At 40.7% G+C, this 10,804-nt stretch overlaps 1 pseudogene; it reads left to right on the top strand.

The window, feature by feature from the left end:
- Nucleotides 1–5,729: 5,729 nt before the first annotated feature.
- LOC148523958 (5S ribosomal RNA) lies at nt 5,730–5,848 on the top strand (annotated as a pseudogene).
- Nucleotides 5,849–10,804: the final 4,956 nt, after the last annotated feature.

Genomic DNA, 10,804 nt, shown 5'->3' with positions numbered 1-10,804 from the left:
ATTTAAAAGGCTCCTCACCATTAAACCATCACTTAGAATGAACTGAAGGACAAAGCAAATCTACTACACCTGGTATTCTTTGGGGGTCTCCCTCCCAAGTACTATCCAGGCACAATTCAAATTACCCCATTTGGGCACCCATCAACAGATGGGAAATGATGTTATAGTAGTAGAAGAAACCGATTCGATACATCTCAAAGTCCTCTCTTTAAAGAAACGGTGTGATCTCGTAATAATCATTAAATCCTTTGGGGACCATTGTATCAAGAGTGAAAATCCAGTACATCTCACGTTTAGACAGGAGGTTTCCTAAGTCACCCCCTCTTTCACTCAACTTGACATGTTCAATGGCCTTAAAGTTAAGATCTTCTGGGTTGGAGTTATGTTTCTCAGAGAAATGTTTAGACACTGCATGGCCTTCCACTTTATTCTTGATATTCCTAATGTGCTCTTGGACACGTATTTTCAATGTTCTTTTGGTTTTGCCAACATATTTTAGTCTGCAAGTACACTCCAACAAGTAGATGGCAGATGTGGAATTACAGTTCATAAAACTTTTTATGGGGAACTCTTTTGAACCTGCTGAATTTGAAAAAGATTTATGCGTGGGATGTAAGTATTAACATACATTGCACAGCCCGCACTTATAGCTACCCTTGCAACTTAGAGTGCCATTCCCCATTTGCTTAACATTTTTGTGCAAAAGGCTGGGTGCTAGTAAGTCCTTTAGGTTTCTTGACTTCCTAAAAACAATCTGTGGTTTCGGTGGAAGAATCTCCTTCAGAACAGGGTCCATGAGGAGAATGTTCCAATTTTTTCTCAAGGATTTCTTTATTTTATTTTCATGTCCGTTGAACGTAGTAATGAATGGAACCAAATCAGCCTTGGACTTCTTATCCTTATACTCCAACAAGTTGTTTCTATCCAGAGATTTTGTTTTATTCAGGGCTTTTTCGAGAATCTCTTCAGGATAGTCTTTATCTCTAAATCTGTCTGCATATTGTTCCAATTGTTCATTGCATACTCTTTGGTCACTACAATTGCGTTTGATTCTGTAAAATTGGGAAAAAGGGATATTCTCCTTCCAACTATTTAGATGACAACTTTTGAAGTGCAAATAACTGTTGGCATCTACATGTTTAATAAAATTCTTAGTAGATATTTCGCCTCCATCTCCCATTAAAACCAAATCTAAAAATTCAACAGATTTATGGTTAAAATTCGAAGTGAATCTTAAATTCATGTTGTTGTTTGAAACCAGAGATAAAAACTGATTAAAAACTTCTTCTTGCCCTTGCCAAATGATTAAAATGGCATCTATATATCTTTTGTAAAATATAATGTTATCTTTGTAGGGATTGTTACTGTAAATATAGTTTTTTTCCCAGCATCCCATAAACAGATTTGCGAAACTGGGAGCAAAACTAGTCCCCATTACCGTACCACAGATTTGTTTATAAAATTGGTCTAAAAATGTAAAATAATTATGATTCAATATAAAAGATATGAGGTCACATAAAAACTCCTTGTGCAGGTGGTCCACATTTCCATCCATCTCTAAAAATTCTCTTGTAGCATTGATACCTTTTGTGTGTTCGATACATGTATAGAGTGATTGTACGTCAATTGTAACCCAATTATATTCTTCTCTCCATTGTATCTCTTTCAAGGACTGTAATACATTAGTCGTGTCTTTCAAATACGAATCCAACTCTTTCACGTATTTCTGTAGAAAAATGTCAACATATTTTGAAAGGTGTGATGTAAGTGACTCTATCCTGGCTATGATAGGTCTACCCGGTGGTTTCTCCAATGACATGTATTTTGGGTAAAAAATAAAAAATGGGGGTAATGGGGTTGTTTTTCATTAGGAACTGAAATTCCTCCTTGGTGATAATTTTATTATGTAATCCGTAGACCAGGAGTGATCTTAATTCATCCGTGTATTCTTCTACTGGATCTATCTCTAGCTTCTCATAAGAAACTGTATCACTGAGGAGTCTATTTGCTTCCTCAATATAGTATGATCGGTCCATGATCACCAACCCACCCCCTTTATCGGCAGGTTTTATAACAATATTCTGATTGTTTCTCAATTCCTTCAAAGCTTTCTTCTCTTGACCATTCAAATTGTGTTTCTTAATTGTCCCCACCTCTTTCTCACATAAGTCCTTTTTCACCATCTCATGGAATACATTAATATGACTACCCTTGGATTCAACAGGGTAATAGGTGGACTTCCCCTTCAGCCCAGATTTTGATGTGTTCTCATTCCAGTTTCGTATTGGTGTGTCCTCCTTCTTTAAAAAATGTCTCTTAAGAGTTAGGTTCCGAACAAATTTATTGAGATCTATGAACACGTCAAACTTCTTCATAGTAGTGGTAGGTGCGAACGACAGTCCTTTGCTAAGTAGGGAAGTTTCAGGTTTCTGTAAAACATGTTGTGAGAGGTTGAAAATACCTTTATCCTTTGGATCTATTGGAGGGTTCTCCTTTTTAGATTCCTTCCTCCTATTGCCCCGCTTTCCTCGTCGTCTCTGTACCTTCTTTTTAATGGTGACGCTGGATGAGTAGTTTCTCTTAGTGCAGTTTTTCTGTTGCTGAATGGATGGTCCTGTCCTGGTGATAAAAAAAGTTCACCATCACTGTTTGAATCTGTACGTTGGAGTGTGGAAAATCTATTTTTCATATGACTGGTTGCCTCCAGGGGATTAGACTTCTCCTCGTGTGGTTTCCTATAGCTGTTCCTCCTTCTAGGGGGTACTGTTCGCCAGTTATGTTTTTCACAAGAATCTAATCTTTGTCCATTCCTTTTGTTCCTTCTAAACTTGCTCCAATTCTTAATTTGGTTCATCTCATAGTCCTTCTTGTCCCTGATGAATTTCTTTTCCTTGCCCTTCATCACACCCTCTTCAATTCTTTCAATTTTTTTGATGAGCACTTTCTCATTTTCCTTATATTCATCTTTATCCTTCACTTCTTCCATTTTAACCTCCATACCTTTAATTTCTTGTTCTAAGGTATTGAGTATAGTTTTCTTCTCTTCAATAATCAATCGCATCAGGTCTATGGAACATCTATGTAGAATGTCCTCCCAGTTTCTCATGAATTCTGGTTTATCCAGACCAAAGGTGGGATTCTTTAATAATCTAAGTCCTCTAGGGATTCTGTTTACTGAAATATAATGTTCCAGTCCCTTTATGTCCCACCATGCTTTGATTTCCTTGGTGATCAATTTTTCAATGTCCCAGAACATGTTATCAATATTGTGAGTGGGGATATTATCACTGGGAACTACATTTTCATTAAATACCCTCTGACAATAATCACTTCTTTTGTTCAAACGGTCTCTATTTTTGAACATATTATTAAAAAGTGTATGTTGTGTATATATAAGTAGTGACTAAAAAATAATAAATAATAAAATGGTTTTGTACTGTCAGCCTTAATTCAACACCACCAAACAAACTATAATAGAAATAATTATGAATCAGGCGCCAGAACCTAAACCAATGAATAAACTACTGGTGCTTTGAACAATTGCAAGTATAACCCGAGGCGTATACCTAGGGCGTCTGCTCCTTAGTCAATAGTTTGTAGTGCTGGTGAATACACTACCTAGTAAATCGAGAAGGGAGTTATTGACTGTGGGCGACCAACCTGCTAATAATAAATATTCACACAAATATATAAATATAAATAAAGTGCTGAGTGCTAATGTGCTTGAATCAGCCTGAGCAAGTATACATAAATCATAAAGTGCTTAGTGCCAAATAGTCCTAGCAGCATAGACCAATGAAGTGCTTAGTGCAATATAAATACTTTTAGCAGCATACAAAAATAAAGTGATAAAAGAAAGCTAGTACCATAAAAAATATTTAATAGGGTTTGACAAAAACAAGATAAATATGATAAAACACTGTGGTTCCTAATCAGGAGTAACCACCAGAGAGCAATAAATAACCGATAAAAATAAGATCAATTTAAGAGGTAAAAGAAGAGTTTTAGCTTATCTGAAAATCAATTTGAGAGGGTCTGTGTGTAAATCCCAAGGGCAAGTAATGAGTCCCAACGCGTTTCATCTGTTGACTTCTTCCTGGGGATGAAGGTTAAGGAATGGTGATCACCTATTTATACTCCTTCTCCACCTTCTATTAGGGACAAAGAACTTCCGGGTCACAGTTCAAAAGTGCATCCGGGTTACATTCTAAGAGCTAAAAACTGGCTCAAAACTCAAGGGGGACACCTAATATCCAAGCGTCCATCATAGGTAATGTCCATAGGGCAGTATCCTTAAAACCTTTTAGTTTGTTTTAACCATCAGGTTTGTAATAGTTATATGCCTCCGCCCTTTCATATGTGTACTTCCGCCAGGCTGATGACATCACGTCCGGTCAGACATCGCGTCCAGTCAGATGTCCCACTCCAGGATTGGCTAGCATACTCGTCTCGTCTTCCATCTGTCCCGCGTCATGTCCGGTCATGTGCTTCGCCACCAAGCATCATCGCGCCACCATGAAGGAATTGAGAAACAATCAGAATATTGTTATAAAACCTGCCGATAAAGGGGGTGGGTTGGTGATCATGGACCGATCATACTATATTGAGGAAGCAAATAGACTCCACAGTGGTACAGTTTCTTATGAGAAGCTAGAGAGAGATCCAGTAGAAGAATACACGGATGAATTAAGATCACTCCTGGTCTACGGATTACATAATAAAATTATCACCAAGGAGGAATTTCAGTTCCTAATGAAAAACAACCCCATTACCCCCATTTTTTATTTTTTACCCAAAATACATAAGTCATTGGAGAAACCACCGGGTAGACCTATCATAGCCGTGATAGAGTCACTTACATCACACCTTTCAAAATATGTCGACATTTTTCTACAGAAATACATGAAAGAGTTGGATTCGTATTTGAAAGACACGACTAATGTATTACAGTCCTTGAAAGAGATACAATGGAGAGAAGAATATAATTGGGTTACAATTGACGTACAATCACTCTATACTTGTATCGAACACACAATAATGTTAAGCAAATGGGGAATGGCACTCTAAGTTGCAAGGGTAGCTATAAGTGCGGGCGGTGCAATGTATGTAAATACTTACATCCCACGCATAAATCTTTTTCAAATTCAGCAGGTTCAAAAGAGTTCCCCATAAAAAGTTTTATGAACTGTAATTCCACATCTGTCATCAACTTGTTGGAGTGTACTTGTGGACTAAAATATGTTGGCAAAACCAAAAGAACAATGAAAATACGTGTCCAAGAGCACATTAGGAATATCAAGAATAAAGTGGAAGGCCATGCAGTGTCTAAACATTTCTCTGAGAAACATAACTCCAACCCAGAAGATCTTAACTTTAAGGCCATTGAACATGTCAAGTTGAGTGAATGAGGGGGTGACTTAGGAAACCTCCTGTCTAAACGTGAGATGTACTGGATTTTCACTCTTGATACAATGGTCCCCAAAGGATTTAATGATTATTACGAGATCGCACCGTTTCTTTAAAAAGAGGACTTTGAGATGTATCGAATCGGTTTCTTCTACTACTATAACATCATTTCCCATCTGTTGATGGGTGCCCAAATGGGGTATTTGAATTGTGCCTGGATAGTACTTGGGAGGGAGACCCCCAAAGAATACCAGGTGTAGTAGATTTGCTTTGTCCTTCAGTTCATTCTAAGTGATGGTTTAATGGTGAGGAGCCTTTTAAATACCTACTACCATACCAGTGTGCGTGTGCCCAATCTCGTCTGATCTTGGAAGCTATACACAACTGGGCCTGGTTAGTACTGGGATGGGGGACCTCCTGAGAATACCAGGTGTTGTAGTTTAAGAGTTTCTAGGCTTTCCCTCTACCAGCACATGAAGGCATCCACCTTAAGACCAAAATCCAGTCCTACATAGAAAAAGAAAAGATGGAAGAGACAAAGTAGAAAAACAGAGAGAAAAAGAAGAAACAAGAAAGATACAAAAAGAAGAAGAAAGAAAGAATTCTATGCATCAACTAATTAAAAACCTTCAACCTGAAAAGGAACTTCTATAACTTACAACACCAGGAATATTAGATCCGTTCCATTATGATTGAAACGCATCAAAATCGATGGACAGCAGTGACGGTGACTAATGGCGGAAGTTAGCTACTCTTTCCCCACAGGTGCTGGCGGATGTGCAGGAATTGAACTACACAACAGATAAGTGCAATCGGAGGAGGCGTGGAGCGGTGCACGTGATCACGTCACACGGACGTATGACGCAATCATGCAAGCGAGAACACGGTGGCGCGATGATGCTTGGTGTCGAAGCACATGACCGGACATGACGCGGGACAGATGGAAGACGAGACGAGTATGCTAGCCAATCCTGGAGTGGGACATCTGACCGGACGCGATGTCTGACTGGACGTGATGTCATCAGCCTGGCGGAAGTACACATATGAAAGGGTGGAGGCATATAACTATTACAAACCTGATGGTTAAAACAAACTAAAAGGTTTTAAGGATACTGCAGTATGGACATTACCTATGATGGACGCTTGGATATTAGGTGTCCCCCTTGAGTTTTGAGCCAGTTTTTAGCTCTTAGAATGTAACCCGGATGCACTTTTGAACTGTGACCCGGAAGTTCTTTGTCCCTAATAGAAGGTGGAGAAGGAGTATAAATAGGTGATCACCATTCCTTAACCTTCATCCCCAGGAAGAAGTCAATGGACAAAACGCGTTGGAACTCATTACTTGCCCTTGGGATTTACACCCAGACCCTCTCAAATTGATTTTCAGATAAGCTAAAACTCTTCTTTTACCTCTTAAATTGATCTTATTTTTATCGGTTATTTATTGCTCTCTGGTGGTTACTCCTGATTAGGAACCACAGTGTTTTATCGTATTTATCTTGTTTTTGTCAAACCCTATTAAATATTTTTTATGGTACTAGCTTTCTTTTATCATTTTATTTTTGTATGCTGCTAAAAGTATTTATATTGCACTAAGCACTTCATTGGTCTATGCTGCTAGGACTATTTGGCACTAAGCACTTTATGATTTATGTATACTTGCTCAGGCTGATTCAAGCACGTTAGCACTCAGCACTTTATTTATATTTATATATTTGTGTGAATATTTATTATTAGCAGGTTGGTCGCCCACAGTCAATAACTCCCTTCTCGATTTACTAGGTAGTGTATTCACCAGCACTACAAACTATTGACTAAGGAGCAGACGCCCTAGGTATACGCCTCGGGTTATACTTGCAATTGTTCAAAGCACCAGTAGTTTATTCATTGGTTTAGGTTCTGGAGCCGGATTCATAATTATTTCTATATATATATATTTATATATTATACACAGCAATACCAGTACACTAGATGTCAGGTGTTTTTACCAATCAAGGACAATCACAGTGTAAACGTCCATACATAAGTCCCGTTTGAACAGCAAGGCACTTTTGGGCCAGGGGTTATTCGGACCGCAGCTCCCCTTCAAATAAAACCCGGGATGCACGGGTGAAAAACACTGTGAATAAATAAAGAAGGGGGCGCCTAATAGTGCATGAATTGTATTTTAATATAAAAGAGATTAATAACACTCCAGGTAAGAGCAAGTATTGCTTGTACCTAAAAACAAAGCTCTGTGGACTGGGTACCACATGGTATAGTTACTGCAATTCCCGTGGCTTGCTCCATCTGGTTAGTAGTCCTGTTAAAGATTGTTGAGCACGTCATTGTAGCCAGCCCTCTGATGAAGTAATGTACGAAACGCGTTAGCGTGGCTACACTGACGTCATCATCTGCACCCTGGTGGTCCGTGTGCTTGCGGCGTGGAGTTCCGGTATCCAGCGCGCTGAGATCTCTGGTGGCTGCCAGAGACATGCGGTGACGAGAGCGGAGGTTCTGCTGCTGCCAGACGGAGCATGCCATGGGAATTGCAGTAAGTATACCATGTGGTACCCAGTCCACAGAGCTTTGTTTTTAGGTACAAGCAATACTTGCTCTTACCTGGAGTGTTATTAATCTCTTTTATATTAAAATACAATTCATGAACTATTAGGCGCCCCCTTCTTTATTTATTCACAATATATATATATTATATTATATATATATATATATATTTACATATATATGTTTGCTACATATATATTAGAGATGAGTGGGTTCGGATGTCAGAGATCCAAACCCACTGGACTTAGCAATTTGAGCCTAGATCAGAGTCTGCTTGGGTTTTCCTGTCTGACTCGGATCTTAAGACAAGGCAAAATGTCATCATCCCGCTGACGGATTCTCAAGGGTCCTGCGATCGCCGCCTTTTTCATTCCGGCTATGGAGAGTGAAGAGGAAGGAGGGGGCTGTGGTTGCTGTGCATAGGGGCTGACTACTGTTGTCACTTGTCAGGGGCTGGCTGCTTAATGTCCATAGGGGCTGGCTGTTGTCCATAGGGGCTGGCTGGCTGTTGCCCATAGGGGCTGGCTGGCTGTTGCCCATACGGGCAGGCTGGCTATTGTCCATAGGGGCAGGCTGGCTATTGTCCTGTCCATAGGGAATGGCTGGCTGTGCTGCTGTGCTGTCCAGGGGGTGCTCTGTCCATCAATGGTGCTCTTCATCCCCAGTGTGTGTATTATCCACACTTATCAGCAACATAGCTGCTCAGGGGTGCTGCCTGTGATATATCAAGGGGCTGGTGCCTCGTCAGAGGGGCTCTCCCCGCAAGTGCAAAAAAAGAAAAAAATATTATTTTTTTCTTTGTGTGTGTGCGCATTAGCCACACTTATCAGCAATGTAGCTTCTCAGGATTTCTGCATTTGTCATTTATAAAGGGGCTGCTTCCTCATTCAGAGGTGCTCTCCCCCCAAGAGCAAAAAAAATAAAAAATACGTATTTTTCTGTGTGTGCCTGTTTGCGTGTTAGCCACACTTATCAGCAATGTAGTTGTACAGGCTTGCTGCATCTGTCGTTTATCAAGGGGCTGCTGCCTCGAAGAGGGGTGCTCTTGCCCAGTTTTCAAAATATAAATTTTTTTTGTGTGGTTGTGTGCGTTAGCTGCAGCTTAGCTGCACTATAATTGCTTGGTGACACTGCTGTAAGACCGCAGTGAGTATGGAGGACAGTCACGTGACAGGAGAGCAGGATCCACAGACCAGTCTTGAAGCTGGCGGCAGCAGTCATGATGATGATGCAAGGCCGTCAATGTCATCTATGTGTATCTATCAAGTTCATTGAAGCACAATGAGGAGAGAAGGAAGGAGGGTATCAGAGAGGAGAGGGGAGAGGAAAGTGCTGATAAGAGAGGGGAGGTGTCAGAGGCCAACACGAAAGGGGATGGGAAGGAGAAAGACAATCAGAGAGGGCCAGAGACAGAAGCCAATAAGAAAATTAGAGGATAGGGGTAAAGCCAATCTGGGAGGACCAGTGACAGAAGCCAATAAGAAAAGGAGAGGAGAGGGGTGGTCAGAGAAGCCAATAAGGAAAGGAGAGGGGTGGTCACAGAAGCCAATAAGAAAAGGAGAGGAGAGGGGTGGTCATAGAAGCCAATAAGAAGAAGAGAAGGGTGGTGACAGAAGCCAATAATAAAGGAGAGGGGAGGGATGAAGTCGATCAGAGAGGGGTGGTGACAGAAGCCACTAAGAAAGTAGTGGACAGGGGTAAAGAGACGATCACAGGGTAGATAGGGGAGGCAATTATAGAGGTGAGAAGTCAATGTAATCAATCTGACATGAAAGGGGAGGTGACAGAAGATGATCACGGAGGAGGGAGGGCTGGAGGGGAGACAATCTGGGCAGCTTGAGGAAGCATGAAATGTAGAAATGCATCTCAGATCCATAACTTATTTAGGATATAGAGCAAACAAACCGAGATAAAACTAACAGACGGCTGTCATACTGTGCAGTGCCCCATGAATTCGGAAACTCTTGATGGCACCCTCTGTCCATTATGGCGCCAGGAGCTCATGCTCCACTGGAGCCACCCTCGTTACACCCCTGCATGTAGGAGATGCTGTCTATGACCATAAACTTTTCTGGACATTTTTGGTATTCAGCAACCACATGTCAAAGATTGCAGCAGCAGTGGCAGTTCAACTTCCAACATTGCACATCAGGAAACAAATGTTTTTATTATACAAGAGGCCTGAGGGAGTTGGAGTATGTTGGCAGTTGAAGGAAAGGAAAGGAAGATTTGATTATTAGTAATTGTAATTAAATGTTTTGATTCCAAAGCAAATTTATGAGGAAGGGGAGGAGGGGAGGAACTTACAAAACATATCTAAATCATTCACATCAGTCCTTGTTCTAAAAGAATACTTGAGTCCTATGCCTGCTGATGCTGGGAGTGGATTTTCATCCCAGAAGGGGACCAGGAAGACTACTTTTAAAAACAATTGACTGTTAAACAATCCTTTGCAAGGGGGGAGCAGGTATGACAGCTGTTGGACAGCGGATCACTGATACTATAACATCTATGCTGGTATTAGATGTGCATCCAATATCCACCAATAATGCAGTGGGTTTTAAACAGTTAATTGAGGTAATGTGTCCCCGCTTCAAAATCCCATCTAGATTCCACTTAACTAGAAAAGTAATTCCCAACCTGGCAGCAGCCCCTTGATGAACAACACAGCACCCCTTCAGAGTGCGGACAGACCACCTGCAGAGTCACAAATACGTGGATGATAAACTGCAGTCTGGCCGGCAGTGTCACCAAACAATAATAGCGTAGCTACTAGTTACAGTAGCACACACAAATAAAAAAATAAAAAAACAGAGACAGAGAACCCTTGGATGCCACAGTACCCCTTTATGTA

The sequence above is a fragment of the Taudactylus pleione genome, unplaced genomic scaffold, assembly GCF_031769625.1.
Source record: "Taudactylus pleione unplaced genomic scaffold, aTauple2 ptg000124l, whole genome shotgun sequence".
Taxonomy (NCBI): Eukaryota; Metazoa; Chordata; class Amphibia; order Anura; family Myobatrachidae; genus Taudactylus; species Taudactylus pleione.
The sequence above is the reverse complement of the archived record's forward strand: the minus strand, read 5'-3'. Positions and strand labels throughout refer to the sequence as shown.